Consider the following 26,024-nt stretch of genomic DNA (forward strand, 5'->3'; position numbering starts at 1 on the left):
TGAATCACTTGTAGACCAGAAGAGAGTGTCAGATTTTCTGCTGCTAAAGTTAAAGGTGATCCTGAGCCACCATGTGGGTTCTCAGCCAACACGGGCTTTCTGAAACAGCAGCAAGTGTTTCTAACTGCTGCGCCATCTCTCCAGGCCTGCTATTCCAATTTTAAGGAACATTCATTCTGATCTCTGCTTCTGCACCCTTCAAGAATTTATTCCAAAGGCCACAACAGCAAACACAATGAACATAGTAAATATTTTCCCAGAATAGCTCTTTTTCTCAGTCTGCCCAGTCATCCTTTAATCAAAACGAGGCCTGAGCAAATATGCACAAATTCCAGTTTGCTCTATTCAGGCAAATGTGAAATCCCTCTTGACTATTCCTAACTTTTTTATTTATATTTATGATACAATATTAGTTATATTTGTATACATATAGAAAAGAGCAATTGCAAAAAAAATACATCAGGAATTCTCTTTGGAGAACTGTTCTCATAATAAGCAAAATTGCTAGCATCTATCACCTGTGATGTAATCGTATAAAAGCCTCTTCTAGCTTTATCCCCAGAAGGTACTTCTCTCTATTCCATTATCATGACAAATGGAGAGGTGTTTGCACAACACTGGGCCATTACAGAATTCTACAGGGACTACTAGAACAGCACCAATGGCTCCTGATACCTACAACTAAGTCAGCCTCATGTGCAACCGATGGCCTTCACTCACAGTATTTCTTTCTGGAAAAACAACCCACAACTAAATTCAACTGTATCCTAAGGTCATCACAAACATGGGTCCAGGAGTAAATAAATCACTGTGTGTTAGAACAGATAGTGGTCAAATATTCATCTTTGGGGATGAATTCGACAGTTTGTCTCAGGTTACAAGAGTCATGTTAGTCTATCCTGCCATGTAGCAAACTCCTGATGACACCTCACGATCACATAAGAGCAATTAGGATTTGGAGGTGAAGCTCAAATGTGTATTAGCTTACAATATAATCCAATCATCCTTTTTTTTTATCACCTCTGGTAAATACAAATGTTGACTACTTCACCTTTCAACCTGTGTCCTACTTTCTCCCACCCTCACATTATATATCATTCACTCTTTTCCGAGTGATATTCTTAGCTCTAGATGCAATAGTGTGGCATGCTTCTCTTGGTTACAAAGAATAAATTTTTATGCTAAAACAAAATATTTTGTGCATTCCTTTAGAGAATTTTCTCTGGGTCTTTATTAGTTTTCGTTTTTATAATTTAAGAGTGAATCCTTATCTTTCAGAAACTCTTTTTATCCACTTGATGGTTTTTATACCTTTCCTGGGGCTCTTGTCTGTGAAGAGCTGCAAAATCTGCCATACCCAAATCTGCCACTTTGGTATAAGCATTATTTTTGATGACAGTTGAGAAGAAATAGATACAAAAAGAAGAAGGTCCCAGGTACCCTTCTACTTTGCAGCCCAAAAGCACAACAAAAGTTTGTTAATGTGTCCCTCTGCATCCATCAACACAGGAGGGCAAAGTTTGGTCACCTAACTCAGTATTCTCAGTCTGTAGATGATGTCACAGAGAGTAATACAGAAAATAGTGCCAAGTAGCCTGCATCCACTTAGTTTCCAAAGTACTAACCCTCCCACATCACTGGCCCTGAGACTCAGGACTTCTTTGCCTTATCACTTACCTGTAAACATATTGTTCTTTATTGAAGACTGCACATAAACCAGAATCTTGGGCCATCTCTATGAAAGGAGCTCATTCTGTGCATACTTCAATCCTCGTGCTAATGACTCTGTTTCTTGCCATCTCATTTGTCTTTTGTCACAGGGAATCCTAAAATCTACACATATTCCCCAAGACTTAAGTTCTCCATGATAGCCTTATAATAGCTAGCATCTGTGGGATGTTTAACCTGAGCCATCCATGATGACTCACTTGCTGGACGCATGTGAAGACCAGAGTTGAGATCTCCAGAACTCACACAAATGCCAGGTGGGCATGACAGCCTCTGTAATTATAGCGATCAAACAGTTCAGACAACTCCCTGGAACAACTCAGCTAGCTAGACTAGTCCACATCCATGATCTCAGTGTTCATTTGAGAGATTGCCTCTATTAATACAGTAAAGAGTACCTGAAGATAACTCCTCATGTCAGTCTTGGGCCACCACCTGCTGACACATACACATATACTCACACACACGCAAACACACATACTCACATGTTGACCATACATATATACACATGTTTTTAAAAGTTTTAAAAAATATGTATCCGCTTATTAGACAGAGAATTAAATGACCTCCTCCAGATGCTGAGAGAAAAACAACTGAAGTACAGAAGCGAATGAAGGTGAATCCATTTCTAATCTTACTGTTTGAACCTTTTCTGTGCTTGGTATGCCTTAGTAGCTTACCTGCTTTGAGTGTAGCTTGATCTCCCAGATAAGTATCACTGGCATGCAAAAAACCAAGTCATGTATTAAAGGTAACATAAGTAGGGCTCAGAAACACAACTGTATGGGCAAAAGCGGCTGGGACCAACCCTGATATCCTGAGTTCAATCCCTGAGACTCATGTGGTAGAAGGAGAGAGTTGACTTCCCCTTGTTGACTTCTGATTTATACACGTGCTGTGGTACAAAGCACATACACATGCTCACACACAGACACACATGCAGGCACACACACAAGTAATAATATAGAAAGAAAATATATCTAACATACCTACCCTTCCCATGCTATAGCTTAGCAATGTAGCTTGATGTAGAGAGTACCAGCTGTTTATCCTGTGATTATGTGACTGGCTGCAATTTTCTACTGATAGTACCCAGAGGCACAGGAGATATTGTGCTGTATGTCAGTACCAGAAAGCAGACAGACTCAAAATGTAAATTCTTGTTGCTTTGGAAACAATACTTAAAATCTTAAATCAGACCATCACAAGTCAGGAGCTAACTGATTACTCATGGCATATATATATATATATATATATATATATATATGTATAACACATGAGTATCTAAATATACATGATAGATACAGATGTATCCAAGTGCAGGGATAAAGTGCCCTCCAGAGGGGTAACTGTTGAGAACAAAGGCTTGTGCCCTGGTTCTGGGATACGACACTATGAATAGTTACAGCCTAAGTTCTAGCCCATCCCTAATCATTAATCCATATAGTATATAGAGATAGGCACTAGCCCATTAAAATTATATCTAAGAGCTTCAATAGTTCACTTGAATTTCAAAGCCTCTTGCTATGCTATTCATCCCCTAAAAATAGGAACCCTGTTTGTGCTGAAGCCCTAACTAGGCAGAAAAGCAAGGCCTCTGGCAACTCCTCTCGTAGTGAGGACATGACAAAGATGACAAGGGACCCAAATGGAGTAGAGAACGACAGGGGTAGAGCAATTTAGAAGGTTTTAGGCAAGAAGAGAGTTTGGAAGGTAGGAATGGCTCCCAGCTACTAAAATCTTGCTTTAAAGGCCATAGGCACTATGCTTTCCATAGGAAGGTACCCTGTCCCAGATCATTTCCACTCCTCCTCTCTTCCTGATGATCCTATTATAGCTCCTCCTCACATCCAGTCTTTGCATCTCTCTTTCCAACCTCTGACAATACAAAGCAATGCTTTTTAGTAAAAGGAGCTACACACTGCACTGTAGAACATCAGAGGGGGTTGAGGGGTGGTTTTTTGGGTTTGGGGGTTTTTGGGGTTTTTTGTTTTGGTTGGTTGGTTTTGTTTGATTGATTGATTGATTTTTTTTTTTTTTTTTGCTTCAGTGATTTTAACTATGCCAAACTCCAGCCAGGAGGTGTGGCACACTGCTGCAGACCCTCTCGGTCCCTTGTCTGCATAGAACGGGTCTCTGGTTACAGGTGGACAAGGAGTCAAATGAATGACAGACAGATGCAACACAGGAGATTATGTAGAATCTGAATGTAATTTGTCAAATCGAGCATCGAACTTTTTATACAGAAGAATAACAAGAAACCAGGCGAGATACATCTGCCGAGTTACAGTGACACAAAACATAAGGAATGTATACATCAAAAGAAGGTGGGGACCAGGCCACTGCCACTAAGAAGGGGGCCAGGTATAATGCTAGTCTATTGTTAAACCCACCACCAGGGGTTCTTAGTAAATGCCTGATTTATGCTGTTTCTTTGGGCCTAGTGAAGAAACCTGTCTCAGGGGGATTCCCTAACTCTTTCATGGTAAACCCACCTATTCGCTAGGCCATTGTGAATTCCTTTGTCCGGGTAAGACTGGCTATTGTCTCAAGTAAACACTCTGCAGACCAGCCCTGAGCTATTCCCGCTCAGTTCTTTGCAGTGCCTAATTAGTTTCACCTTCTCTACTAGAAGTAAATTTGAATGTTACTGAATAGGTAACCTTCTTACTGAATTCCTACTGAATTCCAAGTTTGTTGGCTTCAAGGATTTTTCTGGGACATTGGAACACTGGCAAAGACTTAACTATGTCAGAATTCAATCTTAAAAGGCACTTATAACAAAATAATACTAAAAGAGAGCCCGTGGATCCATACACCGACTAACTCGGGGATAGCGTATGAGTATACAGGTTATGAGAATGCCAAGGTTCCAGGAGGTGAGTTTTTCTGAAACTCTTTGCCTCGTGAGTGCTCCCAGGCCTCTCAGCCTGCCAAGCAAACTACACTGGAGCGTGTGTAGCAGCACACCAAAGCATCAAGTATAAAAGCAACAGCTACTGAAAATCATCCTGCAAAACAGATATGCGTTTCATGTATGTGCTCAAACAGCATTGGAATGTACATGTTTTTCTGTTCGCAAGTTTTCACAATCCTAGTTCTGATCTTACTCAAGCAGCAGGGGTGGAGAACAGGATTGAAAAGTTTTTCTGAAGACCAATTTTTCCCAGCCAAAAAAGAAACAATAGGAAGAGCTCTGCTTCTCCTCCTGAGGTGACTGAAGGATCTCCAGAAGAAAGATGGGTGCAGAGCAATGCAGACTGAAGAGTATGCTAAAGGGGAGATACACATCAAGAGCCCACAGTGGAACCAGGGATCAGAAAGCACTGGTGTAAACACACAGACACAAGCCCAGAAACCTCCACAAAGGGAGCACCTGTGGTCACAGCTGAGCTGCATCCTGTAGGAACTTGAAATGTTTGAGTCCAGGAAAGCTTCTACTGCCAAGTAGCTTACAGTGTAAAGTACATACACGTCCAAACATGCTTCATCGCAAACCCTTTCCCAGAGCTACTAAACATCACTTCCCAATCTTCTCCATCTTTGTTTTCAGAAGGCATCCTTGAAATGTGTGGAAAGGAACATCTCTACTTACACCTTCTACTGGCTCCTTGGGATTCTGCTATCATGTTAAATGTATTACTCTGTTTAATGCTAAAAGAATCGTGTCCCTCCCTGACTCCAGTCTTGCTATTAGGCTCAGGCTTGCATCAAACTTGGAATATTCCTACATCTGTGATGCAAGTGCTGGGATTATAGGCAAGTGCTACTACTTTACCCATTTCTTTAAATAAGGAAGACTGTGTGAGTGAAGATAGAATTAAAATGCCAATAGAATTTGCCTCTTCTCCATTTACCATTTTGCTCCAAGTCAAGAATTCCAACATCAATAGATAGAGCCTCTGCTCATTTCCACCCTTGATTTTTATTTTTTTTTCTTTTTTGTCTACTGCCAAAATTTCAAAGCAAAAAAAAAAAAAAAAATACAGTTAATGAAAAGTTATTCAGTATCTCCAATTATTTGTGGACTGGCAAATCAGTAGTTAAATTTTAATGATTACACAAAGCACCAAGCACTTCCAGTTTGCCACTAGCCATTGTTTGTTCCTAATAATTCCTGCACTAGAACCCCAACATTTCAACTCTTTTCATCCAAAAAAAAAAAAAATATCTTCACTACCTCCCCCACTTAGGAGCAAAGAAAAAAAAAGAATCTTTGGCAAAGTCATGAAATATAAGAATCAGAGATTTTCTTTTCATATCCCACCAAGACTCATGTTAACGGGACATCTAATTTTCTGGAACTCAGAATGTGACCGTACTTGGAAATAGGTACTTTACAAGGGTAATCAGTTGCAATTCCAGGTGACTGTAGATTATGTTAAATTGACAAAAACTAACCAGCACATTCACAAATATACTCAAGATATGGGGGAAATGTATCGATAGGTAAATGAATAGAAAAATGTATCAGATATTTATTGTGTGAAAATTGCTTAGTTCTTAAAAAGGAAAGAATCTTTTTATTTACAACCACAACAATCAGCCTGGGGAACATGATAACTAAGTTAGTCACAGAAAGATAAATATGTGATAATCTCCTGTGTATGTGTAATCATAAGAAGATATAGTTCACAAAAACAGAACACAGAATGACAGTTATCAGGGCTTGGAGGGTGACAGAAAATTGAGAGGTGTAACCAAAAAATAGAAACTTTTAGCCAAAATGCTTCGGTTCTTGTGACTTTGACAAACTGTAGTGAAACAGTTAAACCTACATTTCCTAAGAGTATGGATAGGACCTACAAAATTATACATATGTAATATTTTTAACCTAAAATCTATCATTAAACTAACTAGCTTGAGTGTGATCATCATTGCAAAATGCATATACATATCAAAGCATCATTTTGCAAAGAAATCAGAAGAAAAGGCATCACTTTGTATACCTTAAATATGTACAAATTTTGTGTATTAATCATAACTCAATAAATTATAAAAAGGAAAATCAAGTTGTGTAATTACAGATTTAGAGCTAGAAAGATGAGCCCAGGTGGGAGGATGGGTGTGTATGTGCACTTTTACAGGTTAAACACGTGCAAATATTTAAGCAAAGGCTCACATTCATATCACAATCATCACCACAAGGGTCAATTACATACTCTGCTTTTTTGGATCCCAGCATTTCCAATAGGAAACACTTGTTAACCTAAAGGTGTGCATGTTTCACAAACAGACCCTGAGAGAGAAAAAAAACCAAATGGCTTTGTAGAAGATGGCAGTACCTGTCCCTTTGGGAAGCACCAATACTTTAGCCTCTTGTTCCTGTTCCCTGAGAAACTGTCAGGACTAACATGTGAAAGGTCCTCCACCCACAACTCACCTCTGTCCTAATCATAAAGTAACCTTAGCATTAGTCCCTCTCTGCTTCCACAGAGCAGACACGATGCTGCCACACTCCTGCTGCTGTGTATTTTGTACCCTCAAGCCATGAGCCACAGCAAACCTTGCTCTCCTTAGTTTCTTTTGTCACATAGATGAGAAAAGAACCAGCAACTCCTTTTCCCTTCCGAAGAGCGACACGCTATTTCACTGACAGCCCTACGCTGATCAAACTGAACAAGCTCTACCTGTGTGGCTAAGGCATTTGGCACCACTATTCAGAGTGGTGAATAATTTTGTTTAAACATTTCTATCCAGGCATGTTGGCATATGCCTACAATTCAAGCACTCAGCTATAAACACTTGAGATAGGAAGACTTTGAGTTTAAGACCAGCCTCGGTTGCATAGCAAATTTGAAGTATATCTGAGTTATCTCACAAGTCTGAGGCCAGCTTGGGTTGTAGAGTGAGTCTCATAGAAAATCAGTTAAATTCCTAGCAGTCCAATAGTGTGGGACATGTCGAGTTGTCCCTCCAAGGCGAAAATGCATAGCTGCATTTGACCCTTCTAAATGCCAAAAGGGAGGCCTAAGGAATAATGACCCCAATGTATTCTGCAGGAGTCAATGTTTTCCTCCTTTGTATATGGTACTGTGATCCACTTACCAAGGAGCCCACGTAGCTGCAACGTTTGAATAAGGCAGAAGGCTCTGAAGTAGGTCCAGGCATGTTCTCCAACAAAGTGACTGAGCCATGAGGAGGCCAGGTGTTTTGTCAATTATATTGTCATGGTGCATCTGTAAGGATGTTGCTGGGTGAAGTGAACATTTGAGTCAGTAAACTGAGTAAAACAAGACTAATCTTTGTAGTTTTAATGAGCTTTATCAAGTCCTTTGAGGGAGTTCACAGACAGAAAGGCAGAGTGTGGTAGAATTTATTCTTTCTGCATACTACCTTAAAGCTAGGACATCGACTCTTTTCTAAAAATATATTTTATTTCTATTTTATGAATATGAAGTCTTTGCCTACCTACCTGTGTGTCTATGTACCACATGAATGCACTGCCCATGGAGGCCAGAAGAGGGCGAGAGATACCATGAAATGAAAGTTACAGGTAGTTGGGAGTCCCCATATGGGTGCTTATAACTGAACTTGGGTCCTCCTTGAGAGTAAGGAGTACTCAACAGCTGAGTCATCATCTCTCTAGCCCCTTTTTCTCTTTTTTTACAGCTCTTGTGTATTCTGTAGTTAGTCCCTTTCATACAGTAGATATTTATTAAATTCTTCTCTGTGAGATTGGGGGGGGGGGGGCCACAGAGGAATGAAATAATGTTTATTACCTCACCCCTAATAACTACTTCATATAAATGTCATTGATGCAAACTAAAGAGATGATACTGAAATTAAATCGTAAACACCGGAGCCAAAAAACCAAAAAACAAAAAACAGATCTTACAGTATTCATGGCTCTGTGTGACATGGTCCCCTTCTCTATTCCTTCCAGTTTCTGCTTTGGGCTTTCATTTTAGTCTGCTGTTCATCTGTGCCGTCAGGGCTTGGGATCAAATTCAGGATTGCTGCTGTAAAATGGAGCTTTTTGTCCTCATTTATCTCCTAGGAAAGATAGTTCCTCTTTCACTGAGTCAAATAGTACACTCTGCCTAGACATTGGTCTCTAAAGGTTTGGGCTCTGGAAAGTGGAAGAGTCACATTCGTCTTCTCTGAAAAGGTTAAACCGCATGCTACTGGGGAGTGATTTATTAGAGACTTGGATTCTGAATGAAACAAAGTCAGGAAACCAAGCCTGGGGACCCTGGGAAAAGGGCAGGATAGGGCAGAATCTCCAACAAGGCTCATTCTGATTCCTCAAAAAGATGTCAAATGAACGGAGCGAAAGAAACACCAGATGTGTGCACAGTGCCCAAGGACCAAATGTGTGCACAGTACCCAGGCACCAGATGTGTGCACTGTGCCCAGGCACCAGATTTGTGCACAGTGACCAACGACCAGATGCATGTGCTATGTTCTGGCACCAGATGTGTGCACTTTGCCCAGGCACCAGATTTGTGTACTGTGCCCAAGCAACACTGCATTACATCACCTCCAGGGTATTTCACCATATCACAAAGACACTCTGTCACATTCTCCAAATACAACAGCAGAGGGGCAAATTAAAGTCAGTAGTGAAAACAGGGAAAGAACACAGAAGGGTCCTTGATTTATCTGTGAGTAGATACAAATGGCATCTTTTCCAGTAAGGGGTGTTTATGAAATTGGTTTTTAATGAGAACAAACCTTTTATTCTTCTACCAAAAAAAAAAAAAAAACTTGAAAGTAAATATGACCCAGCCATGGGGGACAGCCCTTTAATCCTAGCACTTCAGAGTCCAAAGCAGGTGGATCCCTCTATGAATTGGAGACTAACCAGGGATTAAAAAGCCTGACTCAAAAATGTCAATATTCAAACAGAAATAAGTCCATGTGTTATGGATAGATGTTAATGATATTCTTTCCTAGTGGCAAGGATATATATTTTTTGTTTATGTGTTTCTGTTTGGTTCTTTCTTTGTTGGTTTCCTTTGGCTTGAGTTTCCTGGGGGTGTTGTTTGTTTGTTTGGGTTGGTTTTTTTTGTTGTTGTTGTTTTTGGTTTTTTTTTTTTTTTTTTGTCTAATGTTGCCAAAATTGGTCTTAGACCCCTTATCTCAAGTAATTCTCATGCCTCAGCTTCCCACGCAGCTGGAACTACAGGTGTATTCCATACCACCTGCTCAAGAGCAGGCCTAGATTAAGGCATGGGTTATTAATGAAAATCTAAGTGCCAGGCACAGGCTATCTCCTTATGAATTGTTTCTCAGTGAAGTCCAGCACCTCTACAGGTTATTCCCATTGCTCTTAGTTTCCCACATTAACTATGTGGTAAGACTCTATTGTTTCCATTCCTCTGTTGAGGGGCATCTAGGTTCTTTCCAGCTTCTGGCTATTATAAATAAGGCTGCTATGAACATAGTGGAGCATGTGTCCTTCTTACCCATTGGGACATCTTCTGGATATATGCCCAGGAGAGGTATTGCGGGATCCTCCGGTAGTACTATGTCCAATTTTCTGAGGAACCGCCAGACTGATTTCCAGAGTGGCTGTACAAGCTTGCAATCCCACCAACAATGGAGGAGTGTTCCTCTTTCTCCACATCCTCGCCAGCATCTGCTGTCACCTGAATTTTTGATCTCAGCCATTCTGACTGGTGTGAGGTGGAATCTCAAGGTTGTTTTGATTTGCATTTCCCTGATGATTAAGGATGCTGAACATTTTTTCAGGTGCTTCTCAGCCATTCGGTATTCCTCAGGTGAGAATTCTTTGTTTAGCTCTGAGCCCCATTTTTTATGGGGTTATTTGATTTTCTGGAGTCCACCTTCTTGAGTTCCTTATATATATTGGATATTAGGCCCCTATCTGATTTAGGATAGGTAAAGATGCTTTCCCGATCTGTTGGTGGCCTTTTTGTCTTATTGACGGTGTCTTTTGCCTTACAGAAGCTTTGCAATGTGGTACATTTACACAATGGAGTACTACTCAGCTATTAAAAAGAATGAATTTATGAAATTCCTAAGCAAATGGATGGACCTGGCATCATCCTGAGTGAGGTAACCTAATCACAAAAGAACTCACATGAAGAGCTGGTGAGATGGCTCAGCGGTTAAGAGCACCAGCTGCTCTTCCTAAGGTCCTGAGTTCAAATCCCAGCAACCACATGGTGGCTTACAACCATCTGTAATGAGACCTGACTCTCTCTTCTGGAGTGTCTGAAGACAGCTACAGTGTAATAAATAAATAAATAAATAAAGCCGGGCGTGGTGGCGCATGCCTTTAATCCCATCACTCGGGAGGCAGAGGCAGGCAGATTTCTGAGTTCGAGGCCAGCCTGGTCTACAAAGTGAGTTCCAGGACAGCCAGGGCTACACAGAGAAACCCTATCTCGGAAAAAAAAAAAAAAAAACAAGAACTCACATGATATGTACTCACTGATAAATGGATATTAGCCCAGAAACTTAGAATACCCAAGATATAAGATATAATTTTCAAAACACATGAAACTCAAGAAGAACGAAGACCGAAGTGTGGACACTTTGCCCCGTCTTAGAATTTGGAACAAAACACCCATGGAAGGAGTTACAGAGACAATGTTTGGAGCTGAGATGAAAGGATGGACCATCTAGAGACGACCATATCTGGGGATCCATCCCATAATCAGCTTCCAAACGCTGACACCATTGCATACACTAGCAAGATTTTGCTGAAAGGACCCAAATACAGCTGTCTCTTGTGAGACTATGCCAGGGCCTAGCAAACACAGAAGTGGATGCTCACAGTCAGCTATTGGATGGATCACAGGGCCCCCAATGGAAGAGCTAGAGAAAGTACCCAAGGAGCTGGGGGGATCTGCAACCCTATAGGTGGAACAACAATATGAACTAACCAGTACCCCCCAGGGCTCGTGTCTCTAGCTGCATATGTATCAGAAGATGGCCTAGTCGGCCATCAGTGGAAAGAGAGGCCCATTGGTTGTGCAAACTTTATATGCCTCAGTACAGGGGAACGCCAAGGCCAAGAAGTGGGAGTGGGTGGGGAAGCGTGTGGGGGACTTTTGGGATAGCATTGGAAATGTAAATGAAATAAATACCTAATAAAAGAAGACTCTATTGTTAAAGACACCACATGTTTTAGTTATTGGATACAGGGAAATAAATCTTGAACTGACCCCGCTGAATATCCCAGTGGCAGAAGGTGCTACCATGCAGGTTCTTTGAGGACAAAAGACATCAATAGTTTTATCCAGCACTTTAATACCAACCCATAATACCCTATGCACTTTAATACCAACCCACCACACAAGAGGTGCCCACTGGTATGATAGTCACATGACTATGTTACCACCTGTTTTCTTGATTGGATTTGAGTCACACTTTTAAGGCAAGAATTTACGCATAATATTATAAGCAAAGTCAAAACTCATGGCTAGGCCCTAAAGAAGAACCTATTGAAGTTCTTCTCTAAGTCACGGTATTATCAAAATACCTTCTAAATACATGTGCATGGATTTGTGAGTTTCCTAGTTTGAGAATGTTCTATTGAAGTGATTAATACAGAGACTCTTACTGTTGAAAGTTCTGGGAAAACATGACAAGTGAATGTTCAGCCTATAACATGCTGTCCCCTTGATATGACATAACTGCTGTACACATGAACTCACAACACTATGGCTATCTACACTAGATAAAGCCAGTTAAAATTCCAGCACAGAATGGAAAAGAAATTTCTAAGACACGACTCCTAGTTGAGAATCTATTTGCAGTTGATGGTTGCTGAGGAAGGGAGAGTCATTTTTCTTTGGGGGTGTGTCCACTGCTATGTTCCTCAAACCCCCCCTTATAACTCCTCACCCATAAGCATACAGATATCACTAATGAGACTCAATAGATTAATTAATTTGTTAAATTTTTAAGATGATTTTTGTTTCATTGATAATATTGTTTTTGCCTGCAAGTATGTAAGTGCACTGTATGTATGCAGTGCCCATTGAAACCAGAGGAGGATCCCTGAATTCTTGGAACTGAAGTTCCAAATGGGGTAACATGTCTACTCCTAGTTAGTTAATGTTAAGAGGATATGAAGTTTGGACAGAGATGAAACAGCAGGACGGGAAATTCTTAGAAGGATTTAGGAACAAGTGAACAGTGGATATGATCAAGATGCATCTTATAATGATACAAGATTATATACTGTATAACATTTTCAAGAATTAAAAGAGAGCATGTGACCTGTCCTAGGTATAAAAAAATCACCTTTACTTTTTTGGAAAAAATTGAAGAAACAAGAAAAAAACTGATAGACTGCAACAATATATGGAAAGGAGAAAAGGTTTCCTTGCAGCAGGGAATGTGCTTGGTGATCAGTAGTCCAGAGTGTTTGGATTTCATGCTGAATTAGTCCATGGAGAAGAAGAAGCAGCTGGTACTCAGTACATTCAGGGAGCAGGTGCTGATGAGGCTGATGATGCTGTGAGTACAAATGGCATCCCAAAGGATGCAGGCAAGACAGGTATTACATAGACAACCATGCAATGCTGGACACACACACTTCAGATAATGATGAGAACCAACTAATGGTGAAAAGGATGTCGGATAACGAAGAGGACTGAGAAGAAAATGGAGCCATTGGGCCACTCTTCTTGATGAAAAATTCTTTTTACTGTGGAAGATTTAGATGAACTAGAAGAATAATTAATCTCATTGGAGTTAGAAGAATAGCACAAATTCAACATGAGTCGAAACTAAACTACATCAATCTCTTCCCCACCAGGAATGAACAGGATGCGTTTGTCTCATACCAATTGTGGTGCTATTGCTCTCCTCTAAAACAGAAATAATTTCCCTAGGTCTTCCTTCTTGAATCTGAATACATCTCATAGTAAGCCTAGGGTAGTTCGTGGGCAATTAAAAATGGCCATAACAGAAAATGACTGATTATTGTGACTGTCAGTCGTTGAAGACTGTAACTGCTTTTCTGGCTTTTGATTTTCAGTAGGCATGTGCTGTTAGGAACAACATATAGGTATATGAAAATTCTGTTTTAATGTTCTTTTCTTTTAGTTTTATAACTCACTGAGTCCAGTTGTGCTGCCCATAAGCACACACGTGTAGATTCATTCACTAGAGCATGGGCAACCTGTCAGTGGTCACAGTGGTCATACCCCTGAAGAAAAATTACTCCACCTCCCCAGCATCCATTTAACTTCCACTAGCTCCTTAGCTAGAAAGGAGTCCCATTAAGCCCTGTCCAATTCATTAATACCAAAAGATCCAACTAACTTTTGACAAGAGCAAAGTTAATTCATTCAAGACATTAGTGATTTTCAACAAATATTTCTAGAATAATTTGACATTCACATGAAAAAAATCTACACACAGACTTTATTCTAAACAAAATTAACTCAAACCCTTCATATACTGAAGTCAGCCTGAATTACTTTAATAAGTTCCAGGCCACCCTAGACTACACAGCAAAATTCTGTATTTTATTTTAATTATAACTGTTATGACTTTTAGAATAAAGCATAAGAGAAAAGCAGGGCAAGCTGAAGTTTATCAATGAAATTTTTGTTGTTGTTGGATACTTAATAACTATTGTTTTTATTATGACCCAATCAGCCCCCCCCCCAATAATCAAGGCAGAGGCCTATCTGTTTCTTTAATCAGCTTTAGCACAATTACTGGACAATTGCCCCTAAACTATGCTAGCCTGGCTCTTTCCCAGCTGTGTTCCCCTGGTTTCTTGCCAATAGCCACCATATCTGTGCTGGATTCACTCCATCAGGCCATTTCCTGGTTCTCCATTCTCTCTTTCCCTCTCTCCCTCTCTCTCCCACTCCCCAGCCTCATGGTCCCTACCTGTGTCCCACAGCCCAGTAACTGAAGCCCTGTCTATATATATATTCACCTCAGGAATTGGCTGTCAGACACTTTAATTTAACCAGTCAGAGAAATTGGCAAAAGTTTACCCAATATCATTTGGTGTGTGTGAGAATATGTTCATTGAGACTGCAAGTCTATCTTAGGGCCAGTGTTTAGTATGTGAATATACAGCAGCACCAGACCAAACACAATGGTTTTTAGTACAGTGAAAGTACAATGAGAGAGATGTCTCAGTGGCTATGAGCATTTGCTGCTCTTGTAGAGGACCCAAGATTGGTTCCCAGCACCTACATTGGGTGATTCACACCTGCCTATAACTCTGGCTTCATTGGTTCAGTGCCTCCCTCTTCATCCCGGGATACACACACAATGAAAAAAATCAAACAGACTTTGTTGAAATTACAAACTTCTCCATAAGAGAAGCAGAAAGGGGCAAGGGGCTAAAGCTTGCTCACCTCATAACAGCTGGAAGCAGAGAGGGGCAAGGAGCTGAAGCCCCAAGAGCCTTCTCAAAAAGCTAACTTCCTTCTGCTAGGCTATACCATGTGAATGCCCCACCTCATCCCACCAGCTTAACTATACATGGACTCGGGGGGGGGGGGGCATTTAAAATCTAAGAAGAATACCCCATATATAAGGAGAAACTCTTATGAAATGAATAATTGATAAAAAGCCTGGAGTTAAAACACATTGGGGATTACTAAAATGCAGCATAAATAATACGATGTTGCAAGTGTTTCAGATGGGCAAAACAAGCTGAACACATGTAAATACATGAAAAACTGCCCTGCATTGTAATAAAATGTCACAAGTATTTCAGATGGGCAAGAGAACTGAATAGATATAAACCTATGAAAAACTGTCCCGCACTGAACATCATTAAGAAAACTCAAACCAATCTTAAGGTGTCACAACATGTCTCTAATAGATGACAAAATTCCAAATACTGAGACCATCAAGTGCTACCACTTGACATGAAGCAACTGGTCAGCAGAAAGAAGAAACAAAATGTCAGGCCCTGAGAAGTGGAAAATCCTTCAAGGCACTAAGTGAAAGAAGCCAAGTTGAAAGGACTCACCATGTATGATTACAACTAATCATACTCCTGGATGGAATTCTGGGAAGGCAAAACTAAGTAGGGAAAGAGCAAAAAGACTCTTGGCTGTCACAGGCTGAGATGAACAGAGGGATAAATACATAAAAAGCGGGGTATTTTAGAACAGTGAGAGCGTGCTATAGAACTGTAACAGAAGGAATGTGTCATGCATTTGCCAAAATTTATAAAACATAGTGAAAGACTAAACCATGGAGACTTAATTAATAGTAAGACATCAATATTGGGCCAGCAAGATGGCTTAGCACAGTAAAGGTGCTTGTTGCACAAGACTGCTGGCCTGAATTAGTTCCCAAGAAGAAGGGGGAGAACCAAAAATGACTGGCTCTCAAAAAATATCTCCTATCCTCCTCATCAGTGCCATAGCACACTTACACACATGCAGGATTGCAATAAATAACTTTAAAAGAAAAATACTGCATCAGTACTTGTGGAGGAACTTTAATCCAGCATCATGGCTGCTCTGATCACATCCAAAGATCTAGGTCTCTGAGATCTGGGTAGAAGACAGACATGCCCTTAGAACACACCTTCAATCCCAATGAAGGTAAAGTTAGTTTGTAGACAGAAGCACCCATATTCGAAAGTAATGTCTAATTGAAAGGTAAACAAAGTGACAAATCAAAGAACAATTTGACAGGATAGGATATCCCCAACTCTCATGAGATCAGAGAAGAAAGAGAGGCAACAAAAGGGAGCAGCACAGAGGGAGAGAAAGAGGCATTTTTACTGGGACAGTTGTTCAGAGACAGGGTGCAGATGAAAGACTCCGAGAGGAGCCCCTCGCTCAGGCCTCAGGACAATAGCAGACACCCAAGAACTCACGACAGACCGAGCTTGTTGCAAACCACATGAGGCTTTATTCAGGGAAAGCCAGAGCTCTGGGGACGACTCATATCCCACGCAGGGGTAGAGGAGTCGTCCCCGAGGGAAAAGAGTTTCCAGTTTTTATAGGCCCTCGGGGGGAAAGGAGAAGGGGGAGATTAGGGGATTTCCAGATCTAAACAATATCTATTCTAAAATGATTGATTCCTCAAGAAATGGGTATGGGAGGGAAACAAGGAAAGAATCTAATGAAGGTACAGCAATGGGCACACACCTGGTCAGAACATTGGCAGACACACAGGTTCGAGGAGTGGCCAAAGCATTGTGCACCTCTATTTTTCTAAATCAATGAAGCCAGTTCTACTAACAATAAAATCTATTTTACCAATTTCAGGGCTTCTATGACCTTTTACATTCTGCCAGAATCTTTCATTCCCCACTTCTTCTAGTTACTAGTTCTAATCTTAGAACTAGACTGCAACCTCTTCAAGGGTCTATGAAGACTGATATTGTTGTCTTAATACTAACAACTGAACAACACTAATCCTCTCTCTAACAAAGGTCATTAGTTTATTAAGGATTAGTGGGCCACATGTCAGCAGTAAAAGCAAAATTATTAGAGGGCCCATCAAGGTAGAAATGAGGGTGGTCAACCAAGGGGATTTATTAAAAAGTCCTTCAAACCATCCAGTCTGTGCTTCTCGGTCTCGTTTTCTCTTTTCTAGTCTGTCTCTTAACTTGCTCATGGAGTCTTCTATGACTCCAGAATGGTCTACATAAAAGCAACATTCTTCTTTTAAGGCAGCACACAACCCTCCTTCTTTAAGGAAAAGCAGGTCTAACCCCCTGCGATTCTGAAGAACTACCTCTGACAGGGATGTTAAAGATTCTTTTAACTTAGTAATAGACTGTTCTAGGGCCGCAATATCAGTGTCCATTGCTTGTCTTAACTGATTATAATAGCGGGGCACACTGTCTAGGGCCACAGCTCCAGTTCCGATTCCTGCTGCTATTCCTCCTACCCCTAAAAGCACGGCCAAAGTCATAGTCACAGGCTCCCTGCGAAGGCGAGTCAGCCGTCTATCAAACTCATCAACAAAAGTTTCTGAGGGATGGTAGATGACTCTGGGCACTAACTGCACCAGGATGCAATAGTCTCTAATGTCATTAAACACTGACGTCGATATACAGGGGGTCAATCCAGTGCTGCAAGCCCACCACTTATTGGGACCAGGTGACAAATAATAAGTCAATTTGGTCCGGGGGCTCTCATAGGTAACATTACACAAGTGTCGATGACTCAGAGGCACTTTTCCTATGCATGTGCCTCTGCCAGATACTTCAGTGAGGGTGAGTGTGTGGCTACGTCCCCACCTGCAGTGATCATGACTGGTGGTATTATTATAAGTTCCCATTACTGCCATCCCCTCGTAATAGGGAGGTCCAGATGTTAGACACAGCCAGCAAGACTTGGTGGCATTGGGATTGGTACCATTTAACACAGAGAAAGCTCCTTGGAGGAGGCCTAGCAGCCTTTGTCGGGTGGGTGATAGTTCAACTTGCTCTGGGGCTATAGAGTACAGAACAGGACTCGAAACGTTTTTCTGTGGGGAAGACATTTGGTGAGTCTTTTGAGTGTGGGGTAAGGTCGGGGCTGGTCTTGGGAGAAAAGGTCGATTTGGCTCAGGGAGCACCTTATTAGGGCCTACTGGCAGGGCTGGAGGACTTTCAATGTTTAGACGGACATGGAGCAATGAACCAGGTCTACTACCATAATTGTAGAACACAACTCCCCAGCTCATGCCTCCAATCCACTGGGCAAGAGCATATTTCTTTCCCATGTTTGTGAACTGCAGTTTCACACGGTCTAAATCTGTAGGCTTACATTCCTGATTTCTGTATAGCCTCATTACTGCACGCTTGCCTGGCCCCTTATTTTGAAAAGAAAATTCTAATCCATCCCCAGATGGCTCAACGGCCCATTTCCAATCTCCATCGTTTGAGGTAACACAACTCCATTCACTGCAAAAGTACCACCTAGGCCCCCCACACCAGGAGCTCTTAAGGTGCTCGGGGCAGCTATAGAACCCATAGCTTCGAACCACATTAGGAGGAGTAATCCTGGCTGCAGGAATGATTTGGCGGAGGCAAAAATACAGGGTTGGCCACCATGCCCCCGGAGGCTCTAATTTTGAGGTGGCAAATAGTATTTCCCCTGATTGGGATAATACTTGCCAAGTGAGAGTCATAGGCTGGTGTGGGTTGTCATTCTTCTCTTTCAGGATGGCGCCGACGACGTAGGCGTAACTTAAGAGGGTTATCAGTCCTTTCCAATTCCCATTCATCTTGAAGTTCTCCAGGAGCTCGCTTTACGTGAGAGGCGTGAATCCAAGCAGAGATGCCTTCTACTTTGACAGCAGTGGGGGTGGTCAGTAGCACGATGTAAGGGCCTTTCCAACGAGGTTCTAGATTGCCAGCTCGATGTCGTCTGACGAGAACTGTATCTCCCACCTGGAACTGGTGAGGTACCATCAAATCTCCTGGTTCATAGGCCTCCTTGAGCTGCTCCCAGGCAGTGTTTCTGACCACTTCTAGGGCTTTCATGCGTGTAAACAATGAAGAACCAGGGTTAAATTCTAGAAAATCCATCACTTTCCCTACTTCAGTGAGCGGGGGAGGCCCCCCGTACAGAATTTCATATGGAGTAAGCTTAAATTTTCCTGGTGTGTTTCTAACATGGAACAAAGCAAAGGGAAGGAGGGCTGTCCAGTCATTCCCGCCGGTCTCTACTGTCAATTTAGTCAAGGTCTCTTTTAGAGTTCTATTCATCCTTTCTACCTGTCCTGAACTCTGGGGTCTATAAGAACAATGTAATTTCCAATCAATCCCCAGTTGGATGGCCAGTCCCTGACTTACCTGGGCAACAAAGGCGGGTCCATTGTCAGACCCTATTACCTTAGGTATTCCAAATCGTGGAAAAATTTCTTCTAGGATTTTCTTAACCACAACATTGGCTGTTTCCTTTTTTTGTTGGGTAGGCCTCCACCCATCCTGAAAAAATATCTATAAAAACTAAAAGATATTTATTACCATACTTAGCTGGCTTTACTTCAGTAAAATCTACTTCCCAATAAGCTCCAGGGCGATCACCTCGTAGTCTTCTCCCTGGGGGATATCTCGAATGTCCTGCATTTGTCATGGCACACGGTACACAGCTCTTAACTACTGCTTCTGCAACATCAGAGAGTCTTAAAACATAAAAAGCAGATGCTTTTACCAGTGTTTGCAGGTGTTTGACTCCCAGGTGGGACAGCCGATGTATATTTTCAATAAATCTCTTCCCTTCTTTTTGTGGTAATATTATTTTACCATTACTGGCTGCTCGTTGGCCCTGTGAATTTTTTGCAGTAAACCCTAAATTGTCCATTAGTTTTATATCTTCAGGTGTATACTCAAAACTCTGGCTACACAGTTCCAGTTCTGGCAGAGCAACTTTCTGGAGAGGTTCTATCTGTTGAGTCCTGAAGGGCAGAATCTTAGGGCCGAGTGCAGCCTGTTTAGCTTTAACATCAGCCATATTATTTCCCCTTGTCACAGCATCGTGTCCTTTTTGATGTCCAGGACAATGTATAATGGCCACTTTGGCAGGCAGATGAATAGCCTCAAGGAGGCTCAAAATCTCCTCTTTGTTTTTTATGTCCTTGCCTGCTGACGTCAGCAACCCTCTTTGTCTATAGATGGCACCGTGGACGTGGGCTGTAGCAAAAGCATACCTGCTATCGGTGTAAATGTTGATGGACTGCCCCTCAGCCATCCAAAGGGCCTGGGTCAGGGCAATTAATTCAGCTTTTTGAGCTGATGTACCTTCTGGCAGGCTGCCAGCCCACACGACTCGCTTACCATCTACCACCGCTGCCCCTGCCATCCTCTTACCTTCTACTAGGAAACTGCTTCCATCTGTGTACCAGTTTGGAACACCTGGCCACGGCTGGTCACATAGATCACTTCGGATCCCAATTTCCTCTGCAAGGATGTCTGCACAGCAGTGAACGGGTGAGGAATCATCCGTTTCAGGGAGGAAGGTGGCAGGGTTGAGAATAGCAGGGGGAGCAAACACGACCCGTTCAGTCAGCAGCAGACTCTGATAGTGAGTCATCCGGGCATTTGTCATCCATCGGTCTGGGGGCTGACGGATAATGCTTTCAAGAGAGTGGGGGGCTACCACAGTTATTTGCTGTCCCAGAGTTAATTTGTCAGCATCCTTAACGAGTAGGGCTACTGCAGCAACGGCCTTTAAACATGTGGGCCATCCGCTGGCCACTGGATCCAGCTTTTTAGACAAATATGCCACCGGCCTCTTCCACGGCCCTAGAGCCTGAGTAAGAACTCCTCTGGCCACCCCCGCCCTCTCATCAACATAGAGGATGAAGGGCTTGGTTAGATCTGGCAGTGCCAAAGCTGGCGCAGTCAGCAGGGCCTTCTTAATATTTTCAAAGGCTTTCTGATGTTCTGATGTCCATCTAAATTCTCCACTTTCCTTGGTCAGGGGGTACAGGGGGGCAGCCAGTGTTGCAAACCCAGGTATCCAAAGTCTGCAGAACCCAGCTGTGCCCAAGAATTCTCTCACCTGTCTTGGAGTAGCCGGTGTTGGTATTTGAGTCACAGTCCTTTTTCTAGCCTCTGTCAGCCACCGTTTTCCATCCCGGAGGATATATCCCAAATAGACTACCTCCATCTGACATAGCTGGGCTTTTTTAGCAGAGGCCCGGTAACCCAACTCACCCAGTTCTACTAGCAATTTCTTGGTCCCCTGCCAACATTCTCTCTCCGTGGTTGCAGCAAGGAGCAAGTCATCAACATATTGGAGCAGGGTTACCTGGGAGTTTTCAGCTCGGAAGGAGGCTAAATCTCGATGTAGAGCCTCATCAAAAAGGGTGGGGGAGTTTTTGAACCCCTGGGGTAACCGTGTCCAGGTCAATTGTCCCGTTTGTCCAGTGTCAGGATCTCTCCACTCAAAGGCGAATATGGGCTGGCTGAAGGGATGTAACTTCAGGCAAAAGAAAGCATCTTTTAAATCAAGTACTGTGTACCATTTTCGCTCTGGAGGGAGTGAGCTGAGGAGGTTATAGGGATTAGGAACAGTTGGGTGAATATCTTGGACCCTCTTATTGACCTCTCTCAGGTCTTGGACTGGTCGGTAGTCACTCGTGCCAGGTTTCTTTACCGGCAGTAAAGGAGTATTCCAGGGTGACTGGCACGGTACCAAAATACCTAATTGTAATAGTCTCTGAATATGTGGCCTGATTCCATCTCTTGCTTCACGGCTCATTGGATATTGGCGCACTCCTATAGGGGTTGCATCTGTCTTCAGTCCCACAACCACAGGGGGAACTCTGACAGCCATTCCCATGCCTCCAGTCTCTGCCCATGCTCTAGGGAAAGCAGTCAACCAGTCTTTTAGGTCTGGCACCTCTGTTTGCTTTATGCCTTCATGCAATCGGTATTCTTCCTCAAGCTGCAGGGCTAAGACTACGGAGGTGGGAGATTCCCAAGTTACTCTCGGCCCCTCTTGGGTAAATCTGATCTGGGCCTTTAATTTAGTCAGAAGATCTCTTCCTAGAAGTGGTGTGGGACACTCAGGAATGACCAAGAAGGAATGATTCACTTGGCCTTTCCCCAGATCTACAGTGCGTGCAGTGGTCCAGGGGTATTGTTTCTGACCAGTGGCTCCAATCACTATGGTTCTTTTATTTTTTATTTTTCCCAGTGGATGTTTCAGCACAGAATGCTCTGCCCCTGTGTCAATTAAAAAGTCCGTGGGGGTCCCCTCCACCATCAGGGTTACCCTAGGCTCGGGGAGGGGGTCCGAGCCCCGTCTCCCCTATTCATCATCTTTCAGAGTCAGGGCCTTAGGGGCCCTTCCCTTCTTTGGGCATTCCTGTGCCCAATGTCCTCTTTCTTTGCAATAGGCACATTGGTCCTTCTCTAAAATCTTCTGGACAGATCTTCTTCCTCCAGATCTGGATTCCTTGTTGCCCAGGTACCCTATCTGTCTATTCTCTGGCCTATTCCTTCCTTCACGTTCCCCTACTACTGTGGCCAAAATCCTGCTTAGATTCCTCTCCTGTCTTCTTTCCCTCTGTTTCTCTCTTCTTCTTCTCGTTTTTCCCTCTCTCTCTTCTCTTCCTCTGTTTCTCTCTTATGATACACCTTCTCTGCCTCCTTAACTAAATCCTGTAAAGCCATGGCATGTAATCCTTCTAGTCTCTGTAACTTTCTCTTAATATCTAATGCTGATTGTCCTATAAAAGCCATTGCAACTGCAGCTTGTTGGCTCTCAGAGGTCGGGTCAAAAGGAGTATAGCGTCTATAAGCTTCCATCAATCTTTCCAGAAAAACAGATGGGGGCTCGGTAGGGCCCTGCATCACTTCCCTTACCTTAGCCAAATTGGTGGGGCGTCTCGCCGCTCCCTTTAGACCTGCGACCAGAGCCCGGCGGTAAACTGCCAGCCTCTCCCTACCTTGAGCCGTGTTGTAGTTCCAATCTGGTCGATCCAGAGGGAACCCAGCATTAATCTCATTAGGTAGGTTGGTTGGGGCTCCATTCACTCCAGGAACATTTTTCCGAGCCTCCAGGAGAATGCGCTCTTTTTCTTCAGTAGTAAACAGAACCTGGAGGAGCTGCTGACAATCATCCCAAGTGGGTTGATGAGAAAACATAAGAGACTCTACCAGCCCCACAAGGCTGGTTGGATTCTCAGAAAAGGAGGCATAGTTAGCTTTCCAATTATACAGATCAGCCGATGAAAAAGGCCAATATTGGAGGGTCTGCAGAGACTGCGGGTCTGTGGGCGGGTCACCCACAGCCCGTAAAGGAAAAGCAGAAGTAGTGTCAGGAATTCTATTTGCTGGGGGACTCTGGGCTCGTCGGCTCCGGGTCCCAGATGCTGGCCCTCCGGCTGCACTGGCAGCAATCCCAGAGCCTGGCGCAGGGACCTGCGGAGGCAGAGGATAGGGAGGAGGGGAAGGGGACTCTGGTCACTCAGGAGGCCCTTCAATTTCAGGATAGATCTTGGGGGGAGCTGTGGGTTGAAAAGGAGGCTCCGTTTCGGGTGGAGCCTGTGGTTTCATTTTTGCTTCTCATAGAGTCAGGGCTCGGGAGCCTGACCTATGCTGGGGAATCCATGGTTTTATCCAAGGCAGAGGATTCTGGACGAGGTCCTGCCAAACAGTAATGTAAGGCTGTTGAGCTGGGTGGGACCCAGGTCCATTCTGAAAGACAATGGCTTTAACTTCAAAAATAAGAGTCAAATCAAAAGTCCCCTCCGGTGGCCATCCTACATCAAAAGCTGGCCACTCGGAGATGCAAAAAGTCTGCCAAGGTCCTTTCTTAATTTCTACTGAAAGATTATGGGCCCTTGATCTAACTTCAGTCCAGTGGTCTAAAGTCAAACTTAGGGGGGTCGTTATAGTCTGTCCCATTGTTGATACTACGTAAAACACAAAACAAACACAAAAAACACACATACATACACTGACAAGTACCTGAAAACAGACACAAAAAGCAAACACACACTGACAGATGGTCGAGGGAGTACACTCCCCGCCCCAGACGGACTCCTAGAGTCCTTCCCCTCGATCAGGGCTTCAGAAATACAGATGGTCGAGGGAGTACACTCCCCGCCCCAGACGGACTCCTAGAGTCCTTCCCCTCGCTCAGGGCGTCCCCAGAGCGAGCAGCAGCCAGTGATTCCAGAACGTCTGCTGTTCACACTCAGTGCCTCATCCCGAGGCAAAGGTCTCTGTTTCTCACGAAACGTCGTGGCTGCAAATTTCAGCACAGAACCTAGCCGGCTTACAGAAATATTTTTGGACAAAAAAATCTCACCTCCAAGTGGGTCTTCGGAGACGTGGGTGGTCACGCCAATCCTGGGGCGAGCCCCCAAATGAAAGACTCCGAGAGGAGCCCCTCGCTCAGGCCTCAGGACAATAGCAGACACCCAAGAACTCACGACAGACCGAGCTTGTTGCAAACCACATGAGGCTTTATTCGGGGAAAGCCAGAGCTCTGGGGACGACTCATATCCCACGCAGGGGTAGAGGAGTCGTCCCCGAGGGAAAAGAGTTTCCAGTTTTTATAGGCCCTCGGGGGGAAAGGAGAAGGGGGAGATTAGGGGATTTCCAGATCTAAACAATATCTATTCTAAAATGATTGATTCCTCAAGAAATGGGTATGGGAGGGAAACAAGGAAAGAATCTAATGAAGGTACAGCAATGGGCACACACCTGGTCAGAACATTGGCAGACACACAGGTTCGAGGAGTGGCCAAAGCATTGTGCACCTCTATTTTTCTAAATCAATGAAGCCAGTTCTACTAACAATAAAATCTATTTTACCAATTTCAGGGCTTCTATGACCTTTTACATTCTGCCAGAATCTTTCACAGAGACAGAACAAACTAGACAAAGATGAAAGCAGAACAAGCCAGAAATGAGAAGGAGCCAGAAGATTAGAGCATATTGCCAAAGTTAGTATGAGGCCAAGCAGAGCAATTCAATCAAAAGCTGAAAGAAGCCAGGTTGAAACAGTCAGCTTGGAGAGGAGTTTGAACTAAAACAGCTGAGCTGACCAGCCAACAGATTTCAAAAAGGACAAGAAAGAGTGCCATATTCAGCATTAAGTCTCAAAGGCTGAAAACATTCTAGGCCTAGATACGATTGCATGGAGGCTAGAAGATTCCAGGACTTGTTCTAGGTGAGCAGAGGCTTGGGGAGCTTTAAGTCTGGAGGTGACAATTACATCAAGCAAATAAAAGTTACTTTAACAAGCACTGGTTCACAGGTTGTAACAATGTACCACAGCAATGCAACATTGCTCTGGAGGGAGACAACCAGGCAAGGAGGAGGCCTATGGCAAATACATAATTTCTGTGAAATTTTTCTAAAAAACAAGTAACTCTAAAAAAAAATCGGTTAATTTTTTAAATCTCTGATAAAGGCAGTGCTTTAATTTGAGTCTCAGAGCAAAACCATTGATCAAGCCAAATGATGTCTATGTGTAATTTCCCAGCAGTGGGTTTCACTAAATAGTGGTAAACACTAAATAGTGTTTTCTCAGACTGGAGTAAGTAAATAAGTCGACTTTGGGCTGTGGCCTGTGTTTCATCCTGGCCTATTTTCCTTAGAAGAAAAATCTCCCTGCCAGCTCCTTCTCTGGGTCGTTTCTATGTCTCCACATCCCCAGAGTCCTTGGAACCAGATGCTTTCAAGCTTTATCTGCCTGGCATTCATCCCTCCACTATCCATGTTTTGTTAGCTCAGTGTTTTTCTCCTGAAAAACCCAGCTCCCACTCTCTTGAGCCCTGGGTGTCCCTGTGTGTTCCTAGGATAGCCCTAAAAAATTTCATGCTCCATATATTTCTTACTGTCTTGCTACTCTAGCTTCCAGAAATCATTTCTCCTTTCAAATCTTTTCCTAAATCCTTTCTCTCTTTTATGGACTCTC

The 26,024-nt window shown here is 43.0% G+C and overlaps 1 pseudogene; it reads right to left on the reverse strand.

The window, feature by feature from the left end:
* Window positions 1–18,784: 18,784 nt before the first annotated feature.
* Gm41655 lies at window positions 18,785–24,075 on the reverse strand (annotated as a pseudogene).
* Between the last annotated feature and the right edge of the window lie 1,949 nt (window positions 24,076–26,024).

Source organism: Mus musculus, chromosome 17 (assembly GCF_000001635.26).
Source record: "Mus musculus strain C57BL/6J chromosome 17, GRCm38.p6 C57BL/6J".
Classification (NCBI taxonomy): Eukaryota; Metazoa; Chordata; class Mammalia; order Rodentia; family Muridae; genus Mus; species Mus musculus.